Source organism: Coregonus clupeaformis, unplaced genomic scaffold (assembly GCF_020615455.1).
Source record: "Coregonus clupeaformis isolate EN_2021a unplaced genomic scaffold, ASM2061545v1 scaf1351, whole genome shotgun sequence".
Lineage (NCBI taxonomy): Eukaryota > Metazoa > Chordata > Actinopteri > Salmoniformes > Salmonidae > Coregonus > Coregonus clupeaformis.
In genome coordinates this window covers 36,373-63,037 of record NW_025534805.1, presented here as the reverse complement: position 1 = coordinate 63,037, position 26,665 = coordinate 36,373, and the positions used below count along the sequence as shown (strand labels likewise).

The 26,665-nt window shown below is 44.6% G+C and overlaps 1 pseudogene; it reads left to right on the top strand.

The window, feature by feature from the left end:
• Positions 1-12,987: 12,987 nt before the first annotated feature.
• LOC121562865 overlaps positions 12,988-26,665 on the top strand; it is a 32,868-nt pseudogene continuing 19,190 nt past the window's right edge.

The window sequence follows — 26,665 nt, the reverse complement described above, 5'->3', positions numbered from 1 at the left end:
TTTGTGAAAGAGCACAGTTAGAAAAATATGGCATATAGAAGCAAACCAGATGGACATCATGAAAATGATCAGAGGAAGTTCAGGAGTAAAAACAAACAAAATATAATTATTGTAGAATTTGACTGTGTCCATAAAATGTATATAGTATCTATGGGCTGGAAGTAGAGGCCTAAGCGTTGTTGTTCACTAGTTTACTCCAATTGGGGAAGGGGTGGTGGGGTTGGAAAGTAATAAAGGGAAATATAATTTTTAAAAAAATATGTGTGTGTGGATGTATACAGTGTATACAGTGAGGGAAAAAAGTATTTGATCCCCTGCTGATTTTGTACGTTTGCCCACTGACAAAGAAATGATCAGTCTATAATTTTAATGGTAGGTTTATTTGAACAGTGAGAGACAGAATAACAACAAAAAAAAATTATAAATTGATTTGCATTTTAATGAGGGAAATAAGTATTTGACCCCTCTGCAAAACATGACTTAGTACTTGGTGGCAAAACCCTTGTAGGCAATCACAGAGGACAGACGTTTCTTGTAGTTGGCCACCAGGTTTGCACACATCTCAGGAGGGATTTTATGTATGTATGACTTGGACAGCGACGGGTGAGGTTGTCTCTCTCTCTGGCGGGAGGTAAGCTTGGCTCATATGGTGTCGAGTAAAGATTAAACCATGCATTTAGATTGTAGGTAGGTATTGTAGTTAGGTATTGTAGGTAGTTTAGCTATGTAGTTATTGTAGGTTATTGTAGGTAATTATTGTAGGTAAGTATTGTATTCGACTGAGCCCGGTGAAGCACGAGGCTAGCTAACTCACTACCTGGACCAATAATGCTAGCTAGCTAGCGGGTAGCTACTGGTAACTATTAGCAACTGTGGATAGTTGTTTCCAATGTTATTCCACGCTTAAGAGTACCTGTAATTATGCCAGCTAGCTACCTACCATTCAGCTGTTTTTCTAAGCTCATTATCTGAAGCGATAAAGTTAGGTAGTTAGTAGCTACTTTATTTCTATTTTATATTTATAAGCCCTTCGTACATCAGCTAATATCTCGAAGTGCTGTACAGAAACCCAGCCTAAAACCCCAAACAGCTAGTAATGCAGGTGTAGAAGCACGGTGGCTAGGAAAAACTCCCTAGAAAGGCCAAAACCTAGGAAGAAACCTAGAGAGGAACCAGGCTATGAGGGGTGGCCAGTCCTCTTCTGGCTGTGCCGGGTGGAGATTATAACAGAACCATACCAAGATGTTCAAAAATGTTCATAAGTGACAAGCATGGTCAAATAATAATCAGGAATAAATCTCAGTTGGCTTTTCATAGCCGATCATTAAGAGTTGAAAACAGCAGGTCTGGGACAGGTAGGGGTTCCATAACCGCAGGCAGAACAGTTGAAACTGGAATAGCAGCAAGGCCAGGCGGACTGGGGACAGCAAGGAGTCACCACGGCCGGTAGTCCCGACGTATGGTCCTAGGGCTCAGGTCTCTCAGTTGGCTTTTCATAGCCGATCATTAAGAGTTGAAAACAGCAGGTCTGGGACAGGTAGGGGTTTCGTAATCGCAGGCAGAACAGTTGAAACTGGAATAGCAGCAAGGCCAGGCGGACTGGGGACAGCAAGGTGTCAGCATGCCCGGTAGTCCTGACGTATGGTCCTAGGGCTCAGGTTCTGTACTCGAAATGTAGCTACCTGGATAGCTAACTAAACAATAGCTGGAACGACCTAGCGTTAATATTTGGAGACGCTTTCTCTCCGTTGGGACAGACGCGAACTGGCTGAATCGATTCAGTGGCTAGCTTTGCACTTAACTGGCTAACAGTAGCTACTAAGGGTAAGTTATAACCTACATTTATTTTTGTTTTGTTTTTACATACTGGTAACCAGAGTCGTTCAAGGGAATTCGGGACATGGGTGACTAGCTAACGTTAGCTTGGCTCTCTGTGTGTTCGTGCCGTGGGAGGAGGGGTTAGTTCGTTGGCAGAGAGCAATGGCTAGCTAGCATGCTAACTATTCTAGCTAACTAACTGGCTGAATAAGTTGACGACATACTCACTCAAACTGTCAAAACTACCCCAAAACTTTACACAACGTTAGACACGGACACGAATGATCTGCTTGGCGTGTTAACACACTGGTGGTTTGTTGTAATCGAGTATTGGTGCTAAACCGTGTTATTGGAGGCTGGCATGTTAGTTGGCTTTGGCGTCATATGATTCGGTGTACCAAGTAAGCTAGCTGAATAAACTAAGTTAGAGTCTATTCCTAGAAACATTGAACCGCTGTAGTTTACAATAATTATAATGTCTAAAGTGGAAGTTGGGAGAGTTATATTTGAGTGTTTCAGTGAAACGTAAGTGAGGGAGGCCCCGCTCTCTCGCTTTCCCAGATGTTTAGTTCATTTCATTCCGATCTCCTTTGCATTATTGTAGCCTTTTCTGTAGCCTGTCAACTATGTGTCTGTCTATCCCTGTTCTCTCCTCTCTGCACAGGCCATACAAATGCTTCACACCACGTGGCTGTTGCCACTCTAATCTGGTGGTCCCTGCGCGCATGACCCACGTGGAGTTCCAGGTCTCAGGCAGCCTCTGGAACTGCTGTTCTGCGGCCAACAAGGCAGAGTTCATCTCAGCCTATGGTACCCTCCAGTCCCTCGACTTCTTGGCGCTGACGGAAACATGGATTACCACAGAAAACACTGCTACTCCTACTGCTCTCTCCTCATCAAACCATGTGTTCTCGCATACCCCGAGAGCATCTGGTCAGCGCAGCGGTGGCACAGGAATCCTCATCTCTCCCAAGTGGACATTCTCTCTTTTTCCCCTGACCCATCTGTCTATCTCCTCATTTGAATTCCATGCTGTCACAGTCACTAGCCCATTCAAGCTTAACATCCTTGCCATTTATCGCCCTCCAGGTTCCCTTGGAGAGTTCATCAATGAGCTTGACACCTTGATAAGTTATTTTCCTGAGGATGGCTCACCCCTCACAGTTCTGGGTGACTTTAACCTCCCTACGTCTGCCTTTGACTAATTTCTCTCTGCCTCCTTCTTTCCACTCCTTTCCTCTTTTGACCTCACCCTCTCACCATCCCCCCCTACTCACAAGGCAGGCAATACGCTTGACCTCATCTTTACTTCCTCTGTTTCCGCTGCTAAAGCCACTTTCTACCACTCTAAATGTCAAGCCTCTGCCTCTAACCCTAGGAAGCTCTTTGCCACCTTCTCCTCCCTGCTGAATCCTCCTCCTCCTCCCCCTCCCTCCTCCCTCTCTGTGGATGACTTCGTCAACCATTTTGAAAAGAAGGTTGATGACATCGAATCCTCATTTATTAAGTCAAATGACACTGCTAGTCCTGCTCACACTGCCCTACCCTATGCTTTGACTTCTTTCTCCCCTCTCTCTCCAGATGAAATCTTGCAACTTGTGACGGCCGGCCGCCCAACAACCTACCCGCTTGACCCAACCCCTCTTCTCTTCTCCAGACCATTTCCGGAGACCTTCTCCCCTACCTCACCTCGCTCATCAACTCATCCTTGACCGGTGGCCATGTCCCTTCCATCTTCAAGAGAGCGAGAGTTGCACCCCTCCTCAAAAAACCTACACTCGATCCCTCCGATGTCAACAACTACAGACCAGTATCCCTTCTTTCTTTTCTCTCCAAAACTCTTGAGCGTGCCGTCTCTAGTCAACTCTCCTGCTATCTCTCTCAGAATGACCTTCTTGATCCAAACCAGTCAGGTTTCAAGACTGGTCATTCAACTGAGACTGCTCTTCTCTGTGTCACGGAGGCTCTCCGCACTGCTAAAGCTAACTCTCTCTCCTCTGCTCTTATCCTTCTAGACCTATCCGCTGCCTTTGATACTCTGAACCATCAGATCCTCCTCTCCACCCTCTCCGAGTTGGGCATCTCCGGCGCTGCTCACTCTTGAGCAGGTGGCGTGGCGAGAATCTGTCTCCGCACCACGTGCTCTCACCACTGGTGTTCCCCAGGGCTCAGTTCTAGGCCCTCTCCTATTCTCTCTATACACCAAGTCACTTGGCTCTGTCATATCCTCACATTGTCTCTCCTATCATTGCTACGCAGACGACACACAATTCATTTTCTCCTTTCCCCCTTCTGATAACCAGGTGGCGAATCACATCTCTGCATGTCTGGCAGACATTTCAGTGTGGATGTCAGATCACCACCTCAAGCTGAACCTCGGCAAGACGGAGCTGCTCTTCCTCCCTGGGAAGGACTGCCCGCTCCATGATCTCGCCATCACGGTTGACAACTCCATTGTGTCCTCCTCCCAGAGTGCAAAGAGCCTTGGCATGACCCTGGACAACACCCTGTCATTCTCTGCTAACATCAAAGCGGTGACCCGATCCTGCAGGTTCATGCTCTACAACATTCGCAGAGTACGACCCTACCTTACACAGAAAGTGGCACAGGTCCTAATCCAGGCACTTGTCATCTCCCGTCTGGATTACTGCAACTCGCTGTTGGCTGGGCTCCCTGCCTGTGCCATTAAACCCCTACAACTTATCCAGAACGCCGCAGCCCGTCTGGTGTTCGACCTTCCCAAGTTCTCTCACGTCACCCCGCTCCTCCGCACACTCCACTGGCTTCCAGTTGAAGCTCGCATCTACTACAAGACCATGGTGCTTGCCTACGGAGCTGTGAGGGGAACGGCACCTCCTTACCTTCAGGCTCTGATCAGACCCTACACCCAAACGAGGGCACTACCGTCATCCACCTCTGGCCTGCTAGCCCCCCTACCTCTGCGGAAGCATAGTTCCCGCTCAGCCCAGTCAAAGCTTTTTGCTGCTCTGGCACCCCAATGGTGGAACAAGCTCCCCCACGACGCCAGGACAGCGGCCACCTTCCGGAGACACTTGAAACCCTACCTCTTTAAGGAATACCTGGAATAGTATAAAGCAATCCTTCTACCCCCCCACCCCCCCATAAAAAATAAGAAGAAAAAAAGTGGTTGTCCCACTTGCTATCATAAATTGAATGCACCAATTTGTAATTCGCTCTGGATAAGACTGTCTGCTAAATGAAATGTAAATGTATGTATATATATGTGTGTGTGTGTGGGTGTATGTATGTGTATATGTGTATGTGTGTGTATATATATATGTATGTATATTTATATTTGCGAGAAAAAAACATATGGGGGATTGGTAGTGATGCAGACAATTACGTTGATGGAAGTTACAATCTGAAATATTAACGCATATCTACCCCCTAAATTTTTTTTGCAAAAATACAAATGAATTGCTTTGCCACATTTCTTTGCAGTATTACTTTAGATCATTGTTGCAAACAGGATGAATGTTTTAGAATATTTGTATTCTGTGCAGGCTTCCTTTTTTTCACTCTGTCATTTAGGTTAGTATTGTTGAGTAACTGCAATGGTGTTGATCCATCCTCAATGTTCTCCTATCACAGCCATTTCTCCTATCACGGCAAACTCTGTAACTGTTTTAAAATCACCATTGGCCTCATGGTGAAATCCCTGAGCGGTTTCCTTCCTCTCTGGCAACTGAGTTAGGAAGGACGCCTGTATCTTTGTAGTGACTGGGTGTATTGATACACCATCCAAACTGTAATTAATAACTTCACCATGCTCAAAGGGATAGTCAATGTCTGTCTACCAATAGGTGCCCTTCTTTACGAGGCTTTGGAAAACCTCTGTGGTCTTTGTGGTTGAATCTGTGTTTGAAATTCACTGCTCGACTGAGGGACCTTACAGATAATTTTGTGTGGGGTACAGAGATGCAGTAGTCATTCAAAAATAATGTTAAACTCTATTATTGTACATAGAGTTTGTCCATGCAACTTATTATGTGACTTGTTAAGCAAATGTTTTAGTCCTGAACTTACACTGAAAAAAATATAAACAATTTCAAAGCTTTTACTGAATAACATTTAATATAAGGAAATCAGTCAATTTAACTAAATTCCTTTGGCCCTAATCTATGGATTTCACATGACTGGGAATACAGATATGCATCCGTTGGTCACAGATACCTTTTAAAAAAAAGTAGGGGTGTGGATCAGAAAACCATTCAGTGTCCTGGTGTGACCATTTGCCTCATGCAACGTGACACATCTCCTTCACATAGAGTTGATCAGGCTGTTGATTGTGGCCTGTGGAATGTTGTCCCACTCCTCTTCAATGGCTGTGCGAAGTTATTGGATATTGGTGGGAACTGGAACACGCTGTCGTACAGGTCGATCCAGAAAGGGAAAGGGGGATACCTAGTCAGTTGTACAACTGAACGCATTCAACTGAAATGTGTCTTCCACATTTAACCCAACCCCTCTGAATCAGAGAGGTGCAGGGGGCTGCATTAATCAACATCCACGTCTTGCTCAGAGGCAGAACGACATCATTTAGCCTTGTCAGCTCAGGGATTCGATCCAGCAACCTTTCCAGCATCCCAAACATGCTCAATGGGTGGCATGTCTGGTGAGTATGCAGGTCATGGATGAACTGGGACATTTTCAGCTTCCAGGAATTGTGTACAGATCCTTGCGACATGGAGCCGTGCATTATCATGCTGAAACATGAGGTGATGGCGGCAGATGGGCCTCAGGATCTCGTCACGGTATTTTATCAAATTGCCATCGATAAAATGCAATTGTGTTCGTTGTCCGTAGCTTATGTCTGCCCATAGCATAACCCCGGTGCCACCATGAGGCACTCTGTTCACAACGTTGACATCAGCAAACCACTCGCCCACACGACACCATACTGCCATCTGCCCGGTACGGTTGAAACCGGGATTCATCTGTGAAGAGCACACTTCTCCAGTGTGCCAGTTGCCATCGAAGATGCGCATTTGCCCACTGAAGTCGGTTACGACGCCGAACTGCAGTCAGGTCAAGACCCTGGTGAGGTTACACATGGTCTGCGGTTGTGAGGCCGGTTGGACATACTGCTAAATTCCTTAAAACGCCTCGGTTTATGGTAGAGAAATTAACATTAAATTCTCTGGCAACAGCTCTGGTGGATATTCCTGATGTCAGCATGCCAATTGCACGCTCCCTCAAAACTTGAGACATCTGTGGTGTTGTGTTGTGTGACAAAACTGCACATTTTAGAGTGGCCTTTTATTGTCCCCAGCACAAGGTGTATCTGTGTAATGATCATGCTGTTTAATCAGCTTCTTGATATGCCACACCTGTCAGGTGGATGGATTATCTTGGCAAAGGAGAAATGCTCACTAACAGGGATGTAAACACATTTCTGCACAAAATTTGAGAGAAATAAGCTTTTTGTGCATATGGAAAATATCGGGCATCTTTTATTTCAGCTCATGAAAACATTGGACCAATGCTTATATATTTAGGTTTGCCATAACGAAGGGGTTGAATACTTATTGACACGCCCTCCTTTAGGCTTTGGTTACCTTCCACGCCTGGGGACACGCCCTCCTTTAGGCTTTGGTTACCTTCCACGCCTGGGGACACGCCCTCCTTTAGGCTTTGGTTAAAGACATAGCAAATAGGGGTGGCAATACAGTCTGCTGCCGTTCTAGATAGTTTCCCATCAAGGTTGTCTGTCCCTGGTGGCTCATCATTATGGATAACAATAGTTTTTCCACCTCTCCCACACTAACATGACCAAATTCAAAACAGCAATCCTTCTCTTTCATTATTAGATCCTTTATACAAAAATATGATGATTCACTGTTCAAAGTTGTCATTTCACTTCTGAGCTTTTCCATTTAACCCTCCCGTTGTCCTAGGGTCATACTTTCTTTAAAGTCTCACAGCCTCCTTCTCACAAATGATCTCCCCAAAATATAAAAATTAAATAAAGTTGGTTCAACACAGTGGTGGGTCATTTTGACCCTAGGACAACGGGAGGGTTAAAAGTGAAATAATCATTGAAATGATTGGTATCAAAAGGTTTAGTTATAAAGTTATCAACTTCAATGAACGATGGAGACGCATTGGGTTTTCTGCCCATGATATCATTTAAGGTACTCCAAAGTCTTTTTCCAATGTGTTTTATTTCATTTATCTTGGTTTGGTAATATAATTTCTTCTTCTTTTGTTAAGTTCAGTCACAAAATGTCTAAATGTACAGTATGTCAACCAATCAGCTGAGCAGCCTGACTTGTTGGCCACCTCTTTTTGCATCATGTCTTTGAACCATACAATTTATCAATTCACCATCGATCCAGAGGGCTCTAACAGTTTTCAGTTAATTTATTAACAGGCGCATTCTTGTCAACAATTGCTTCCAGTGCTGCATCTGGATTCACTTCCTCAAACACATCAGACCAATATAAATGTTTTACACCTTCAACAAAAAGAGTCCTGAGAAAACATTTTGTGTGATCTCTTACGAATTACAGTGAGGGAAAAAAGTATTTGATCCCCTGCTGATTTTGTACGTTTGCCCACTGACAAAGACATGATCAGTCTATAATTTTAATGGTAGGTTTATTTGAACAGTAAGAGACACAATAACAACAAATAAATCCAGAAAAACGCATGTCAAAAATGTTATAAATTGATTTGCATTTTAATGAGCAAAATAAGTATTTGACCCCTCTGCAAAACATGACTTAGTACTTGGTGGCAAAACCCTTGTTGGCAATCACAGAGGTCAGACGTTTCTTGTAGTTGGCCACCAGGTTTGCACACATCTCAGGAGGGATTTTGTCACACTCCTCTTTGCAGATCTTCTCCAAGTCATTAAGGTTTCGAGGCTGACGTTTGGCAACTCGAACCTTCAGCTCCCTCCACAGATTTTCTATGGGATTAAGGTCTGGAGACTGGCTAGGCCACTCCAGGACCTTAATGTTCTTCTTCTTGAGCAACTCCTTCGTTGCCTTGGCCGTGTGTTTTGGGTCATTGTCATGCTGGAATACCCATCCACAACCCATTTTCAATGCCCTGGCTGAGGGAAGGAGGTTCTCACCCAAGATTTGACCGTACATGGCCCCGTCCATCGTCCCTTTGATGCGGTGAAGTTGTCCTGTCCCCTTAGCAGAAAAACACCCCCAAAGCATAATGTTTGACGGTGGGGATGATGTGGTGTTCTTGGGGTCATGACTTAGTACTTGGTGCCAAAACCCTTGTTGGCTCTTAGATTTCCCTCTTATTCTTCTTATTGTCCCGTGTAGCTCAGTTGGTAGAACATGGCGCTTGCAACGCCAGGGTTGTGGGTTCGATTCCCACGGGGGGCCAGTATGAAAAATGTATGCACTCACTAAAAAAACGGTAAGTCGCTCTGGATAAGAGCGTCAGCTAAATGTTAAAAATGTAAAATGTTATTGCCACAATGTTATGGTCACTATGGGAACTGGTATTGAAGATATGATCAATACAAGTGAATGTCACAGATTCAACACTATTGATATACAGTGGGGGAAAAAAGTATTTAGTCAGCCACCAATTGTGCAAGTTCTCCCACTTAAAAAAGATGAGAGTCCCATAATTTGCAAATACATTCATAAAAAATCCTACAATGTGATTTTCTGGATTTTTTTTCTCAATTTGTCTGTCATAGTTGACGTGTACCTATGATGAAAATTATAGGCCTCTCATCTTTTTAAGTGGGAGAACTTGCACAATTGGTGGCTGACTAAATACTTTTTTCCCCCACTGTACACTCTAGTTTGTTGAGTGATAACCTGGGTCATGTTACAGCCATTAGTCACAGTTAGAAGCTTCCTCTTCAGAGGACAGCTAGTTGATAACAAGTCAATGTTCAGGTCACCCAGAAAGTAGACCTCTCTGTTAACATCACACACATATTATCCAGATGCTGACTGTTAGCACTGGGTGGCCCTATAGCAACACCCCAAAAGAAAAGGCTTTACCCTGCAACCACCACACTTCAATAACACTTGGCATGAGATCCTCTCTAAGCTTTATAGGAATATGGCTCTGAATATATACCCCAACACCTCCCCCAATAGTCATTCCTTTCTCTTCTGTAGATGTTATGTTCTTATATTGCTACTGCTGTATCATCAAAGGAATAATCTAAGTGAGTTTCAGAGATGGCCAGTATATGAATGTTATCTGATGTTAGCAAGTTATTGATTTCATGAACCTTATTTCTAAGGTTACCTACACTGGGTGTTCAAAACATTAGGAACACCTGCTCTTTCCATGACATGGACTGACCAGGTGAATTCAAGGGAAAGCTATGATCCCTTATTGATGTAAATTGTTAAATCCACTTCAATCAGTGTAGATGAATCGGAGGAGGCAGGTTAAAGAATGATTTTTAAGCCTTGAGACAATTGAGACATGGATTGTGTATGTGTGTCATTCAGAGGGTGAATGGGCAAGACAAGTGCCTTTGAACGGGGTATGGTAGTAGGTGCCAGACGCACCGGTTTGAGTCAAGAACTGCAACGCTACTGGGTTTTTCACGCAACAGTTTCCTGTGTGTATCAAGAATGGTCCACCACCCAAAGGACATCCAGCCAACTTGACACAACTGTGGGAAGCATTGGAGTCAAAAGGGAACCATTGCAGGGGCGTAAAACCATCCCAGAAGCTTGGCGTAACTAAATTCAGACAAACAAAAAGGTGTTTGTTCGCACTCAAAAATATGTCGCATAAAGCTTACTTCATTATTCAAATTGTTTAATTATTTTCACTGCATCAGGGATAATGTACACAGACGTTTCACTGCATCAGGGATAATGTACACAGACGTTTCACTGCATCAGGGATAATGTATACAGACGTTTCACTGCATCAGGGATAATGTATACAGACGTTTTGGCTTTACAGCCTTCTTCAGTGTGTAGGTAACATTTTATTTTAATTCAAAACAGCATTTGTAAAGAACAACCTATGAGCAGCAGGTGCTTCTAATCAGGGTCATCAGCCAATCGGGGATGTGGCTTCTCTGGTCTGCCTGGATACAAGTTAGTCACAGAGAGAGACAGAATGATAGGGTACGGGAGGGTACGGGAGGGTACGGGAGGGTACCGGAGGGTACGGGAGGGTACGGGAGGGTACCGGAGGGTACGGGAGGGTATCGGAGGTATGGAGGGTACGGGAGGGTACGGGAGGGTACGGGAGGGTATGGGAGGGTAGGGGAGGGTACGGGAGGGTACGGGAGGGTACGGGAGGGTACGGGAGGGTATCGGAGGGTACGGGAGGGTATCGGAGGGTACGGGAGGGTATCGGAGGGTACGGGAGGGTACGGGAGGGTACGGGAGGGTACGGGAGGGTATCGGAGGGTACGGGAGGGTACGGGAGGGTACGGGAGGGTATCGGAGGGTACGGGAGGGTACGGGAGGGTACGGGAGGGTACGGGAGGGTACCGGAGGGTACGGAGGGTACGGGAGGGTACGGGAGGGTATCGGAGGGTACCGGAGGGTGCGGGAGGGTACGGGAGGGTACGGGAGGGTATCGGAGGGTACGGGAGGGTATCGGAGGGTACGGGAGGGTACGGGAGGGTACCGGAGGGTACGGGAGGGTATCGGAGGGTACGGGAGGGTATGGGAGGGTACGGGAGGGTACGGGAGGGTACGGGAGGGTATCGGAGGGTACGGGAGGGTACCGGAGGGTACGGGAGGGTATGGGAGTGGGCACGATGAAATGTCATTTTTTTATGTCATCAAAGATTATACTTTTTCCCCCACCCAATTTCTCCTCTTGTAAGGCAGCTCCAGCTCCATCTCCATCTCCATCTCCATCTCCATCTCCAGCTCCAGCACCAGCTCCAGCACCAGCTCCAGCACCATCTCCATCTCCATCACCTACTCCAGCTCTACACTGTATGTATCTAGCAGCTGATCTCGAGCAACAGTGCACTGACGCCCAGGGAGAGCATGAGGAAGCACCTGCTCCCTGACAGACAGACAGACAGACAGACAGAAGAGAGAGAGAGAGAGAGAGAGAGAGAGAGAGAGAGAGAGAGAGAGAGAGAGAGAGAGAGAGAGAGAGAGAGAGAGAGAGAGAGAGAGAGAGAGAGACAGAGAGAGAGAGACAGACAGACAGAGAGAGAGAGAGAGAGAGAGAGACAGATAGAGAGAGAGAGAGAGAGAGAGAGAGAGAGAGAGAGAGAGAGAGAGAGAGAGAGAGAGAGAGAGAGAGAGAGAGAGAGGGAGAGAGAGAGAGCGAGAGAGAGAGACAGAGAGAGAGAGAAAGAGAGAGAGAGAGAGAGAGAGAGACAGAGAGAGAGAGAGAGACAGAGAGACAGAGAGAGAGAAAGAGACAGACAGAGAGAGAGAGAGAGACAGAGAGAGAGAGAGAGAGAGAGAGAGAGAGAGAGGGGGAGGGGAGGGGAGGGGAAAAGGAGGTGGATAGAAACGCTTTCATCCAAACTTCCCGTTCTAAACCCCAGCGGCTCGAATAACAAACACTCTGACCTGAAGACAGACTGAATGACTGACTGGCTGCACCGTTATTAAACGGATCCGAGTTGAACGGATATTTTCTGTTTGAAATCCGCACAAGACATAAGGACGGGGCTTCTTGACTTTCTTCCGAGGGAAGATAAGAGAAGAACACATGCCGTTTTAGAAGGAAGTGATACAGTGATAAGACTCCAAACTTTGAAGAGTTATTTTAAGAGTTCTATATGGATGGATTGTGAACGCGGCGGGACTCATTGGTAGCCTGATGCAGTGAAACATGTAGATTATCAGCTCTGTGTCAACTTCCATCAGTGTTTTAATGATGATTGCGGCTTTCATTCTGGAATCTGTTCCATATTTCAATGCACCACAAACTATCACCAGAGTTTCCTGCTGTTGGTTCCGTGGTGGTTTTATCAGCAGAAAGCCCCAGAGCGCCGAGTGATGAATAGCTGGCTGGGGTTGTTAGTTCAGAAGACTATTGATCCTACAGCTGCAGCAGGACGAGACAGTGGCAGAGGCTGGATTACGCTTTACACCGGGTAGCATACCTTCGCCGCTTTTTGCGCATGGGATTTTACTTTCTATGTTGCACTGTACACTTCCCTGATTCAACTGGTATTTTAATTGCATTAACAGATCGCGTCAGTTCTGCGCCATGGCGGAGGTTGGGGGCTTTCTAGGGACACTCGACTTGGATTTACAGAGTTTTCCCGCACTAGGAAATATGCCCTTGGCAGAGGCGCCAGCGGGGTTACTGAATGAGAGGCTGGGACAGATCGAGGGGAGGTTACAGCGGGGCTCGCTGACAGATTTCGGGCACCTTAAAGGGATTCTGCGGCGGAGGCAGCTGTACTGTCGAACCGGCTTCCAGCTGGAGATATTCCCCAACGGGACCGTGTACGGGACAAGACAGGACCACAGCAGATTCGGTGAGCGTCCAGCAGTTGCATGTGAACTTGGTGCGCTTTTTTGTACAGAGACCAAGAGCAACATCTTTTGCAATAACTTTTACATTTGAAACCTGGTTATTTATTTGAAGGTTTTCCTTTCCCAAAGCGTTGGGTGAGATGACTGTGATGATAGAGCAGCATTTTTGTTCTGTCTTTCCCAGTAATAGAAGATATGTCATATTTAACCAGTAACAGAAGATGTGTCATATTTAACCAGTAACAGTAACAGAAGGATTTTACTGCAGGGCATTTGACACCTATTATGGCTGGATTCTCAGAATATGATTAGTCATATTGCTGAAGGGTTTCAGGTGTGTGTGTGTGTGTGTGTGTGCATGCCATCCAGTCAGCAGGACAGTCACATGCCTTCCTTCCCCAGGATAACCCACCAAGCCCCTCAGCGGGGTGGGAGCAGCAGGTAGGTGGCTCCCCTCAGAGAGAGGGAGAGCTGGACAGGCAGGGGTCTGTGTCTGGTTCTCTGTTTAACTGGTTCAAAGGGACCCGCCGCCAGCCCACACAGGCTCGCTCTCTCCTAATTCTACTATTAATACAAATCATTGGAGGTGTGGTTCCAATCACAATCATAGACACATGAGGTCACAGAGAAAAAATGCACATTCTCTGCACCTCATGTCCATGCAGTCATTCTGCAGGTGCAGACTCTCTGTTAGGCTCACTGCCTGCCTGAGAGAGAAAGAGAGAGTCGGGGATAGAATGATAGAGAGAGAAAGAGAGAGATGGGGGGAGAGAGCGAGAGTGATGGGGAGAGAGTGATGGGGAAAGAGAGAGACAGAGAGAGAGATAGTGATGGGGAGAGAGAGACAGCAAGGGGGAGAGAGAGTGTAATGTTAACTGTTCATTTTTGATTGTTTATTTCACTTTTGTTTATTATCTATTTCACTTGCTTTGGCAATGTTAACATACGTTTCCCATGACAATAATGCCCTTTGAATTGAATTGAATTGAGAGAGAGAGAGCGAGAGAGATAGAGAGAGAGAGCGAGGGGTAGAGAAAGAGAGAGAGAGAGCGAGAGAGGGAGAGGAGAGAGAGAGGAGAGAAAGGAGAGAGAGAGGAGAGAGAGAGAGAGAGAGAGAGAGAGAGAGGAGAGAGATGGGGAGAGAGAGAGGGAGAGAGGGAGAGAGAGAGCGAGAGAGAGGGAGAGAGAGAGAGAGAGCAAGGGGTAGAGAAAGAGAGAGAGAGAGAGAGAGAGAGAATAGCTGTAAATTAAACCATGACCAGGGAGAATCTAGAGATGGTTTAAAGCTGGCAGACTGCAGCCAAGACAAGACGATGGTGTACAGGGCTGAGGAGGGCTGAGGAGGGCTGAACAGGTCTGAACAGGGCTGAGGATGGCTGAACAGGGCTGAGGATGGCTGAACAGGTCTGAACAGGGCTGAGGATGACTGAACAGGGCTGAGGAGGGCTGAACAGGTCTAAACAGGGCTGAGGATGACTGATCAGGTCTGAGGAGGGCTGAACAGGGCTGAGGAGGGCTGAACAGGTCTAAACAGGGCTGAGGATGGCTGATCAGGGCTGAGGAGGGCTGAACAGGGCTGATGAGGGCTGAACAGGGCTGAGGAAGGCTGAACAGGGCTGAGGATGGCTGAACAGGTCTAAACAGGGCTGAGGATGGCTGAACAGGGGTGAGGAGGGCTGAACAGGGCTGAGGATGGCTGAACAGGTTTAAACAGGGCTGACCAGGGCTGAGAAGGGCTGATGAGGGCTGAACAGGTCTGAGGAGGGCTGACCAGGGCTGAGGAGGGCTGAACAGGGCTGAGAAAGGCTGAACAGGACTGAGGAGGGCTGAGGAGGGCTGAACAGGGGTGAGGAGGGCTGAACAGGGCTGAGGAAGGCTGAACAGGGCTGAGGATGGCTGAACAGGTTTAAACAGGGCTGACCAGGGCTGAGAAGGGCTGATGAGGGCTGAACAGGTCTGAGGAGGGCTGACCAGGGCTGAGGAGGGCTGAACAGGGCTGAGAAAGGCTGAACAGGACTGAGGAGGGCTGAGGAGGGCTGAACAGGGGTGAGGAAGGCTGAACAGGGCTGAGGAAGGCTGAGGAGGGCTGGAGAGGGTTGGGTGGTCGGCCCCAGCCCGGATGGTGTTTGTTTCTGGCTTCACTTTGGGTTAGAATGCAGAGCAGGTGTCAGGGCTGGGAGGCTGGGAGAGAGAAGAGAGAGGGAGGAGATGGATTAAAAGGTCACCAGGATCAGAGAGAGCTGATGTTTCATTCCCTGGCAGCATCATAGTAGAGGATCAGAGAGCAGGAAGAGGCTGAGTCTCAAATGGCACCCTATTCCCTATATAGAGCTATATGTGCCCTGGTCTAAAGTAGTGCACTACATAGGGAATAGGGTGCCATTTGGGACACAAGCCTCCTGAGTGGCGCAGCGGTCTAAGGCACTGCATATCAGGGCTTGAAGTGTCACTACAGCCCCGGGTTCGATCCCAGGCTGTGTCGTAGCAGGCTGCGACTGGGAGACCCATGAGGTGGCGCACAATTGTCCCAGTGTCGTCCGGGTTAGGGGAGGGTTTGGCCGGCCGGGATGTCCTTGTCCCATCGCGCTCTAGCGACTCCTTGTGGCGGGCAGGGTGCATGCACACTGACTTCGGTCACCAGTTGAACGGTGTTTCCTTCGACACATTGATGTGGCTGGCTTTCGGGTTAAGAGAGCAGTGTGTCAAGAAGTGGTGTGGCTTGGCAGGGTCGTGTTTCGGAGGACGCATGGCTCTCGACCTTCGCCTCTCCCGAGTCCATAGGGGAGTTGCAGCAAAAGACTGTAACTACCAAATGGGGAGAAAAAGGGGTAAAAGTAAATCAAATATATACAGTACCAGTCAAACAAATCAAAATATATTTGAGATTCTTCAAATAGCCACCCTTTGCCTTGATGACAGCTTTGCACACTCTTGGCATTCTCTCAACCAGCTTCACCTGGAATGCTTTTCCAACAGTCTTGAAGGAGTTCCCACATACGCTGAGCTCTTGTTGGCTGCTTTTCCTTCACTCTGCCATCCGACTCATCCCAAACCATCTCAATTGGGTTGAGGTCGGGTGATTGTGGAGGCCAGGTCATCTGATGCAGCACTCCATCACTCTCCTTCTTGGTAAAATAGCCCTTACACAGCCTGGAGGTGTGTTGGGTCATTGTCCTGTTGAAAAACAAATGATAGTCCCACTAAACCCAAACCAGATGGGATCATGAAGGCCTGATTCACACAGTCCCCTCTGAACAGTTGATGTTGAGATGTGTCTGTGACTTGAACTTTGTGAAGCATTTATTTGGGCTGCAATTTCTGAGGCTGGTAACTCTAATGAACTTATCCTCTGCAGCAGAGGTAACTCTGGGTCTTCCATTACTGTGGCGGTCCTCATGAGAGCCAGTTTCATCATAGCGCTTGATGGTTTTTGCGACTGCACTTGAAGAAATGTTCAAAGTTCTTGAAATGTTCCGTATTGACTGACCCTCATGTCTTAAAGTAATGATGGACTGTCGTTTCTCTTTTCTTATTTTAGCTGTTTTTGCCATAATATGGACTTGGTCTTTTACCAAATAGTGCTATATTCTTGTAAGGCAAAGGGAGGCTATTTGAAGAACCTCAAACATAAATATATTTTGATTTGTTTAACACTTTTTCGGTTACTACATGATTCCATATGTGTTATTTCATAGTTTTGATGTCGTCACTATTATTCTACAATGTAATAAATAGAAAAACCCTTGAATGAGTAGGTGACATAGTTATACTTCTATAATTTATAAATATACCTACAGTGAAGGAAATAAGTATTTGATCCCCTGCTGATTTTGTACGTTTGCCCACTGACAAAGACATGATCAGTCTATAATTTTAATGGTAGGTTTATTTGAACAGTCAGAGACAGAATAACAACAAAATAATCCAGAAAAACGCATGTCAAAAATGTTATAAATTGATTTGCATTTTAATGAGGGAAATAAGTATTTGACCCCCTCTCAATCAGAAAGATTTCTGGCTCCCAGGTGTCTTTTATACAGGTAACGAGCTGAGATTAGGAGCACACTCTTAAAGGGAGTGCTCCTAATCTCAGCTTGTTACCTGTATAAAAGACACCTGTCCACAGAAGCAATCAATCAATCAGATTCCAAACTCTCCACCATGGCCAAGACCAAAGAGCTCTCCAAGGATGTCAGGGACAAGATTGTAGACCTACACAAGGCTGGAATGGTCTACAAGACCATCGCCAAGCAGCTTGGTGAGAAGGTGACAACAGTTGGTGCGATTATTCGCAAATGGAAGAAACACAAAAGACCTGTCAATCTCCCTCGGCCTGGGGCTCCTTGCAAGATCTCACCTCGTGGAGTTGCAATGATCATGAGAATGGTGAGGAATCAGCCCAGAACTACACGGGAGGATCTTGTTAATGATCTCAAGGCAGCTGGGACCATAGTCACCAAGAAAACAATTGGTAACACACTACGCTGTGAAGGACTGAAATCCTGCAGCGCCCGCAAGGTCCCCCTGCTCAAGAAAGCACATAAACAGGGCAGTCTGAAGTTTGCCAATGAACATCTGAATGTTTCAGAGGAGAACTGGGTGAAAGTGTGGTGGTCAGATGAGACCAAAATGGAGCTCTTTGGCATCAACTCAACTCGCTGTGTTTGGAGGTGGAGGAATGCTGCCTATGACCCCAAGAACACCATCCCCACCGTCAAACATGGAGGTTAAAACATTATGCTTTGGGTGTGTTTTTCTGCTAAGGGGACAGGACAACTTCACCGCATCAAATGGACGATGGACGGGGCCATGTACCTTCAAATCTTGGGTGAGAACCTCCTTCCCTCAGCCAGGGCATTGAAAATGGGTCGTGGATGGGTATTCCAGCATGACAATGACCCAAAACACACGGCCAAGGCAACAAAGAAGTGGCTCAAGAAGAAGAACATTAAGGTCCTGGAGTGGCCTAGCCAGTCTCCAGACCTTAATCCCATAGAAAATCTGTGGAGGGAGCTGAAGGTTCGAGTTGCCAAACGTCAGCCTCAAAACCTTAATGACTTGGAGAAGATCTGCAAAGAGGAGTGGGACAAAATCTCTCCTGAGATGTGTGCAAACCTGGTGGCCAACTACAAGAAACGTCTGACCTTATATTTTTAACTTTAGTTTTTTATTTATTTATTTTTAATTATTTAGTTGTTGTTTTTTTTGGGGGGGGGGATGGATCAGCTTAATATTGCAGATAGATTGTATCTTCTATCAATGTAATTGTCTGCATCACTTCCAATCCCCCATGTTTTTATTTTTTTTATTTTTATATATATACTCCCCTTTATTACTTTTCAACCCCACCATACTTTCCCTACTTGGAGTAAATTAGTGAACAACAATGCCCAGGCCTCTACTTCTGGTCTATACTTACTATCTACACCTTATGGACAGAGTTAATTTTACAATAATTCTATTATATATATATATATATATATATATTTTTTTTTATATATATTTTTTGCTCCTGAACTTCTTCTACGCTCAACCTCTCCGATCATTTTCATGATGTCCATCCGGTTTGCTTCTATATGCCATATCTTTCTAACTGTGCTCTTTCCCAAAAGCTCCCAACATACAACCTATATACTTATTATGGACACAGTATGCTTACATTATTAGTTATCGTGTTATTATTTGTTGTTATTTGTTATTAGTCCCATCCTTCAACTCTATTCAATACCTCCCATCTATATCTTAACACCATCCATATAGGATTTATATTTGCCATATATATTTCAACCGTACTGTGATGTTTTACAAAAGTTCTGAACCTTTTTATTCTCATTGCTTCTACAGATTGTGAATTAAAAAATAAACATTTTTGCTAAAAGTATTATTATATTATTGATTGATTGACTATGACTTTTCAGATCACCCAGTAATGCTATCTGCAAGGTTAGCTCCAGGTAAATATTGCAATCCTTTAGCCATTCCTGGACCTGTGTCCAAAAACAAGCTACAAATGGACAGAACCAAAACAAATGATCTAATGATTCTGTCTCTTCACAGCAAAATCTGCAGAGCTGGGAAGATTGTATCCCCCATATAAATAACATTCTATTGGTAGCAAGAATTTTATATAATAATTTAAATTGAAAGATTCTAATTTTTGAATCCGGTGTCGTTTTGCGTGTCAGTTCATAAACACTATGCCATGGGATCGGTACGTCAAAGATCTCTTCCCAACTATTTTGCAATCTATATGGGACGGCTGTCAATCCTTTGGTCCTTAAGTGAAACTGATATACTTTTTTATTCATCACAGTTTTCCTTAACCAATTATGTTCTTTAATGCAAGGCCGACAGACAAGTTCCTTACTTTCTCCCCCTTCCACTTTCCTCTTCCACTTTTGCGGTAAGGCTGCAATTATTTGGTTGTAATTTTGGGTAGAGCAGACATTTCCATATGTTTTTGTTAGCTGCATGTGCGACATAACTCCACCAGTCCTACCGATGATATCATTTATGAAGATTATACCTTTTTTAAACATTCTGTCAAAAAATAAAGGTTTTTGTCAATTAGTATATTTGAATTTAACCACAATATTTGTTGCATTATTTATTCTGTCATTTCTGGAGGATTAAATTGAAATTGCAACCAACTTTCTATGGCTTGTTTTAGAAATAGTGACATTTGGGAGATTATTTCTTTTTCAAATAACTGAAAGTGAGAGGTTGTAATCTGAATAAAGGGAAAAGGCCTTTCTTGAACATTGGGTGAGACAATCTTACTAATTTGCTTGAGAACCAGTTCGGATTTAAGTATAACTTTTGTATGACTGAAGCTTTTAGTGATAGGTCTAATGTTTTAATATTTAATAATTTCTGTCCTCCGAATTCATATTCATTATATAAATATGCTCTTTTAATTTTGTCTGGCTTGCCGTTCAAAATAAAATTGAATATTTTTTTCTCATATAATTTAAAAACTGTTCGCTAGGCATAGGCAAGACCATAAGCAAATAGGTAAACTGGGATAATACTAAAGAGTTAATCAGGTGATTTTTCCACAAATTGACAGGTATTTTCCTTTCCATGGTAGTAAGATCTTATCTATTTTTGCTAACTTTCTATAAAAATTTATTGAAGTGAGATCATTTATTTCCTTTGGGATATGTATTCCGAGTATATCCACATCACCATCAGACCATTTTATTGGTAAACTACATGGTAATGTAAAAATTGTATTTTTTGTGATCCAATATGTAATATAGTACATTTGTCATAATTTGGTTGTAATCCAGAGAGGTTAGAAAATGTATGTAGATCCTCTATGAGGCTGTGGAGGGATTCTAGTTGTGGATTTAAAAGAAAACATGAATCAAATCAAATCAAATCAAATCAAATCAAATCAAATTTTATTGGTCACATGCGCCGAATACAACAGGTGCAGACATTACAGTGAAATGCTTACTTACAGCCCTTAACCAACAGTGCATTTATTTTAAACAAAAAAGTAAGAATAAAACAACAACAAAAAAGTGTTGAGAAAAAAAGAGCAGAAGTAAAAATAAAGTGACAGTAGGGAGGCTATATATACAATAGAATAAAGTGACAGTAGGGAGGCTATATATACAGGGGGTACCGTTGCATAGTCAATGTACGGGGGCACCCGACTAGTTGAGGTAGTTGAGGTAATATGTACATGTGGGTAGAGTTAAAGTGACTATGCATAAATACTTAACAGAGTAGCAGCAGCGTAAAAAAGTATGGGGTGGGGGGCAGTGCAAATAGTCCGGGTAGCCATGATTAGCTGTTCAGGAGTCTTATGGCTTGGGGGTAGAAGCTGTTGAGAAGTCTTTTGGACCTAGACTTGGCACTCCGGTACCGCTTGCCGTGCGGTAGCAGAGAGAACAGTCTATGACTAGGGTGACTGGAGTCTTTGACAATTTTGAGGGCCTTCCTCTGACACCGCCTGGTATAGAGGTCCTGGATGGCAGGGAGCTTTGCCCCTGTGATGTACTGGGCCGTACGCACTACCCTCTGTAGTGCCTTGCGGTCAGAGGCCAAGCAGTTGCCATACCAGGCGGTGATGCAACCAGTCAGGATGCTCTCGATGGTGCAGCTGTAGAATTTTTTGAGGATCTGAGGACCCATGCCAAATCTTTTTAGTCTCCTGAGGGGGAATAGGCTTTGTCGTGCCCTCTTCACGACTGTCTTGGTGTGTTTGGACCATGATAGTTCGTTGGTGATGTGGACACCAAGGAACTTGAAGCTCTCAACCTGTTCCACTACAGCCCGTCGATGAGAATGGGGCGTGCTCAGTCCTCTTTTTTTTCCTGTAGTCCACAATCATCTCCTTTGTCTTGGTCACGTTGAGGGAGAGGTTGTTGTCCTGGCACCACACGGCCAGATCTCTGACCTCCTCCCTATAGGCTGTCTCATCGTTGTCGGTGATCAGGCCTACCACTGTTGTGTCGTCGGCAAACTTAATGATGGTGTTGAGTCGTGCCTGGCCATGCAGTCATGGGTGAACAGAGAGTACAGGAGGGGACTGAGCACGCACCCTGAGGGGCCCCCGTGTTGAGGATCAGTGTGGCAGATGTGTTGTTACCTACCCTTACCACCTGGGGGCGGCCCGTCAGGAAGTCCAGGATCCAGTTGCAGAGGGAGGTGTTTAGTCCCAGGATCCTTAGCTTAGTGATGAGCTTTGAGGGCACTATGGTGTTGAATGCTGAGCTGTAGTCAATGAATAGCATTCTCACGTAGGTGTTCCTCTTGTCCAGGTGGGAAAGGGCAGTGTGGAGTGCGATAGAGATTGCATCATCTGTGGATCTGTTGGGGCGGTATGCAAATTGGAGTGGGTCTAGGGTTTCTGGGATTATGCTGTTGATGTGAGCCATGACCAGTCTTTCAAAGCACTTCATGGCTACAGACGTCAGTGCCACGGGTCGGTAGTCATTTAGGCAGGTTATCTTAGAGTTCTTGGGCACGGGGACTATGGTGGTCTGCTTGAAACATGTTGGTATTACAGACTCAGTCAGGGACATGTTGAAAATGTCAGTGAAGACACTTGCCAGTTGGTCAGCACATGCTCGGAGTACACGTCCTGGTAATCCGTCTGGCCCTGCGGCCTTGTGAATGTTGACCTGCTTAAAAGTCTTACTCACATCGGCTACGGAGAGCGTGATCACATAGTCGTCCGGAACAGCTGGTGCTCTCATGCCATGCTTCAGTGTTGCTTGCCTCGAGCGAGCATAGAAGTGGTTTAGCTTGCCTGGTAGGCTTGTGTCACTGGGCAGCTCGCGGCTGTGCTTCCCTTTGTAGTCTGTAATAGTTTTCAAGCCCTGCCACATCCGGCGAGCGCCAGAGCCAGTGTAGTATGATTCAATCTTAGACCTGTATTGACTCTTTGCCTGTTTGATGGTTCGTCGGAGGTCATAGCGGGATTTCTTATAAGCGTCCGGGTTAGAGTCCCGTTCCTTGAAAGCGGCAGCTCTACCCTTTAGCTCAGTGCGGATGTTTCCTGTAATCCATGGCTTCTGGTTGGGGTATGTACGTACGGTCACTGTGGGGACGACATCATCGATGCACTTATTGATGAAGCCAGTGACTGATGTGGTGTACTCCTCAATGCTGTCTGAAGAATCCCGAACATGTTCCAGTCTGTGCTAGCAAAACAGTCCTGTAGCTTAGCATCTGCGCCATCTGACCACTTTTTTATTAGCCGAATCACTGGTGCTTCCTGCTTCAGTTTTTGCTTATAAGCAGGAATCAGGAGGATAGAGTTATGGTCAGATTTGCCAAATGGAGGCGAGGGAGAGCTTTGTATGCGTCTCTGTGTGTGGAGTAAAGGTGGTCTAGAGTTTTTTCCCCTCTGGTTGCACATTTAACATGCTGGTAGAAATTAGGTAGAACGGATTTAAGTTTCCCCTGCATTAAAGTCCCCTGCTACTAGGAGCGCTGCATCTGGATGAGCGTTTTCCTGTTGATTAATGGCCTTGTACAACTCATTCAGTGCAATCTTAATGCCAGCATTGGTTTGTGGTGGTAAATAGACAGCTATGAAAAATATAGATGAAAACTCTCTTGGTAAATAGTGTGGTCTGCAGCTTATCATAAGATACTCTACCTCAGGCGAGCAAAACCTTGAGACTTCCTTAGTATTTGATTTGGTGCACCAGCTGTTGTTTACAAATATACAGAGACCGCCACCCCTCGTCTTACCCGAGTCTGCCGTTCTGTCCTGCCGATGTAGCGTATAGCCTGCTAGCTGAATGTTATCATTGTCGCGCTCAGCCACGACTCCGTGAAACATAAGATATTACAGTTTTTAATGTCCCGTTGGTAGGATAACCGTAATCTTAAATCGTCCATTTTATTCTCCAAAGCTTGAACGTTGGCTAATAGGATTGATGGGAGAGGCAGTTTACTCGTTCGCCGTCGGATCCTTACAAGGCACCCCGACCTACGCCCACGATATCTCCGTCTCTTCCTCACGCCAATGACGGGGATCTGGGCCTTGTCGGGAGTCTGTAGAATATCCTTCGCGAACGCCTCGTTGAAGAAAAAAGTGTTCGTCAACGCGAGGTGAGTAATCGCTGTCCTGATATCCAGAAGCTCTCTTTGGTTATAAGAGACGATGGCAGAAACATTATGTACAAAATAAATTACAAATAACGCGGAAAAACACACATAATAGTACAATTGGTTAGAGGGCTGTAAAACGGCAGCCATCTTCTTCCGGCGCTGTTCTATGAAAACCGTACAATGACACCTTTGTTTTTAAGCCCTGTATTTCTAATCCTCTGATATTATTATTGGATCTGATTTTAATAGCTAACATCTCGATGGCCACAATAAATAGATATGCCGATAGTGGACAACCTTGTTTCACTCCTCTTGACAGTTTAAAACTTTCTGAGAAATAGCCATTATTTACTATTTTAACCTAGGGTTACTATACATGATTTTGACCCATTTTATAAGAGATTCTCCAAAATTGAAATGCTCCAGGCATTTATATATAAACCCCAGTCGAACTTTATCAAATGCCTTTTCGAAGTCTGCTATGAATAGCAGGCCTGGTTTCCCATATTTTCCATAGTGTTCTATTGTTTCCAATACTTGCCTTATATTATCTCCAATGTATCTTCCATGTAAAAAACCTGTCTGATTAGAATGAATAATATCCGACAATACCTTTTTAATTCTATGTGCTATACATTTTGCTAGGATTTTTGCATCACAACACTGAAGTGTAAGGGGCCTCCAATTTTGTAAATGGACTGGATCTTTATATTTTCCACTTGTATCCTGTTTCAGTAATAATGAGATCAGACCTTCTTCTTGAGTGTCAGATAATCTACCATTTACATAGGAGTGGTTAAAACATGCTAATAACGGTCCTCTTAGTATATCAAAAAAGGTTTGGTGTACCTCGACTGGTATGCCATCCACCCCTGGAGTTTTCCCAGACTTAAAGTCTTTAATTGCATCCAGAAGTTCCTCCTCTGTAATTTCACCTTCACATGAGTCTCTCTGTGTGGCTGTTAATTTGACATTATCAATAAAAAAAAAATCTCTACAATTATCTTCAGTTAGAGGAGATGGAGGCGACTGAAAAGAAAACATATGCTTAAAGTACTTTGTTTCTTTCTTCAAAATATCATTTGGTGAATTATGGGTGACTCCGTCAATTGTAACCAGTTTCATTAAGTTCTTTTTGGTAGCATTCCTATGTTGAAGATTAAAAAAGAATTTTGTGCATTTTTCCCCATATTCCATCCAGTTTGCTTTATTTTTATAATATATTACACTTGATCTTTCTTGAATAAGTTTCTCCATTTCTTTTTGTTTTTCCTCTAATTTATTCTGAGCCTCTATGTTACAGTTTTTATTGCCATCTATCTGTTCTGTTAGACTTTCTATTTCCTTTCTTAGTATAAACTCTTTTGACCTAAATTGCTTTTGTTTTCGAGATGAGTACTGAATTGCATGGCCTCTAAAGACACATTTAAAGGTGTCCCATACAATAAGGGGATTCGCTGTACCTATGTTATGTTGGAAAAAGTCAGTTATAAATTCCTTTGTTCTAATTATGAATAAATTATCATCCAATAGGCTTTGATTAAATTTCCAATATCCTCGCCCACGTGGAAATTCAGTAAGAGTAATGTATATGGCAATTATATGATGGTCCGACCGCATTCTGTCCCCTATCAACACTTTTTAAGCTTTTGGTGCCAACGAGAATGAGATAAGAAAGAAGTCAAGACGACTAGCTTGATTCAGTCTCCGCCATGTATATCTCACTAGATCAGGAGTGGCTCAAGAAGAAGCACATTAAGGTCCTGGAGTGGCCTAGCCAGTCTCCAGACCTTAATCCCATAGGAAATCTGTGGAGGGAGCTGAAGGTTCGAGTTGCCAAACGTCAGCCTCAAAACCTTAATGACTTGGAGAAGATCTGCAAAGAGGAGTGGGACAAAATCCCTCCTGAAATGTGTGCAAACCTGGTGGCCAACTACAAGAAACGTCTGACCTCTGTGATTGCCAACAAGGGTTTTGCCACCAAGTACTAAGTCACGTTTTGCAGAGGGGTAAAATACTTATTTCCCTCATTAAAATGCAAATCAATTTATAACATTTTTGACATGCATTTTTCTGGATTTTGTTGTTGTTATTCTGTCTCTCACTGTTCAAATAAACCTACCATTAAAATTATAGACTGAACATTTCTTTGTCAGTGGGCAAACGTACAAAATCAGCAGGGGATCAAATACTTTTTTCCCCTCACTGTATATATAGCTGAAGTCAGAAGTTTACATACTTAGGTTGGAGTCATTAAAACTCATTTTTCAACCACTCCACAAATTTCTTTTTAACAAACTATAGTTTTGCCAAGTCGGTTAGGACATCTACTTTGTGCATGACACAAGTCATTTTTCCAACAATTGTTTACAGACAGATTATTTCACTAATAATTTGACTGTGTCTTTAGACAGCTTGGAAAACTCCAGAAAATTATGTCATGGCTTTAGAAGCTTCTGATAGGCTAATTGACATAATTTGAGTCAATTGGAGGTGTACCTGTGGATGTATTTCAAGGCCTACCTTCAAACTCAGTGCCTCTTTGCTTGATATCATGGGAAAATGAAGCCAAGACCTCAGAAAATTTTTTGACTGGTTCATCCTTGGGAGCAATTTCCAAACGCCTGAAGGTACCACGTTCATCTGTACAAACAATAGTACGCAAGTATAAACACCATGGGACCACGCAGCCGTCATACTGCTCAGGAAGGAGACGCGTTCTGTCTCCTAGAGATGAACGTACTTTGGTGCGAAATGTGCAAATCAATCAATCCCAGAACAACAGCCATAATGACCATCGTTATGTTTGGAGGAAAAATGGGTATGCT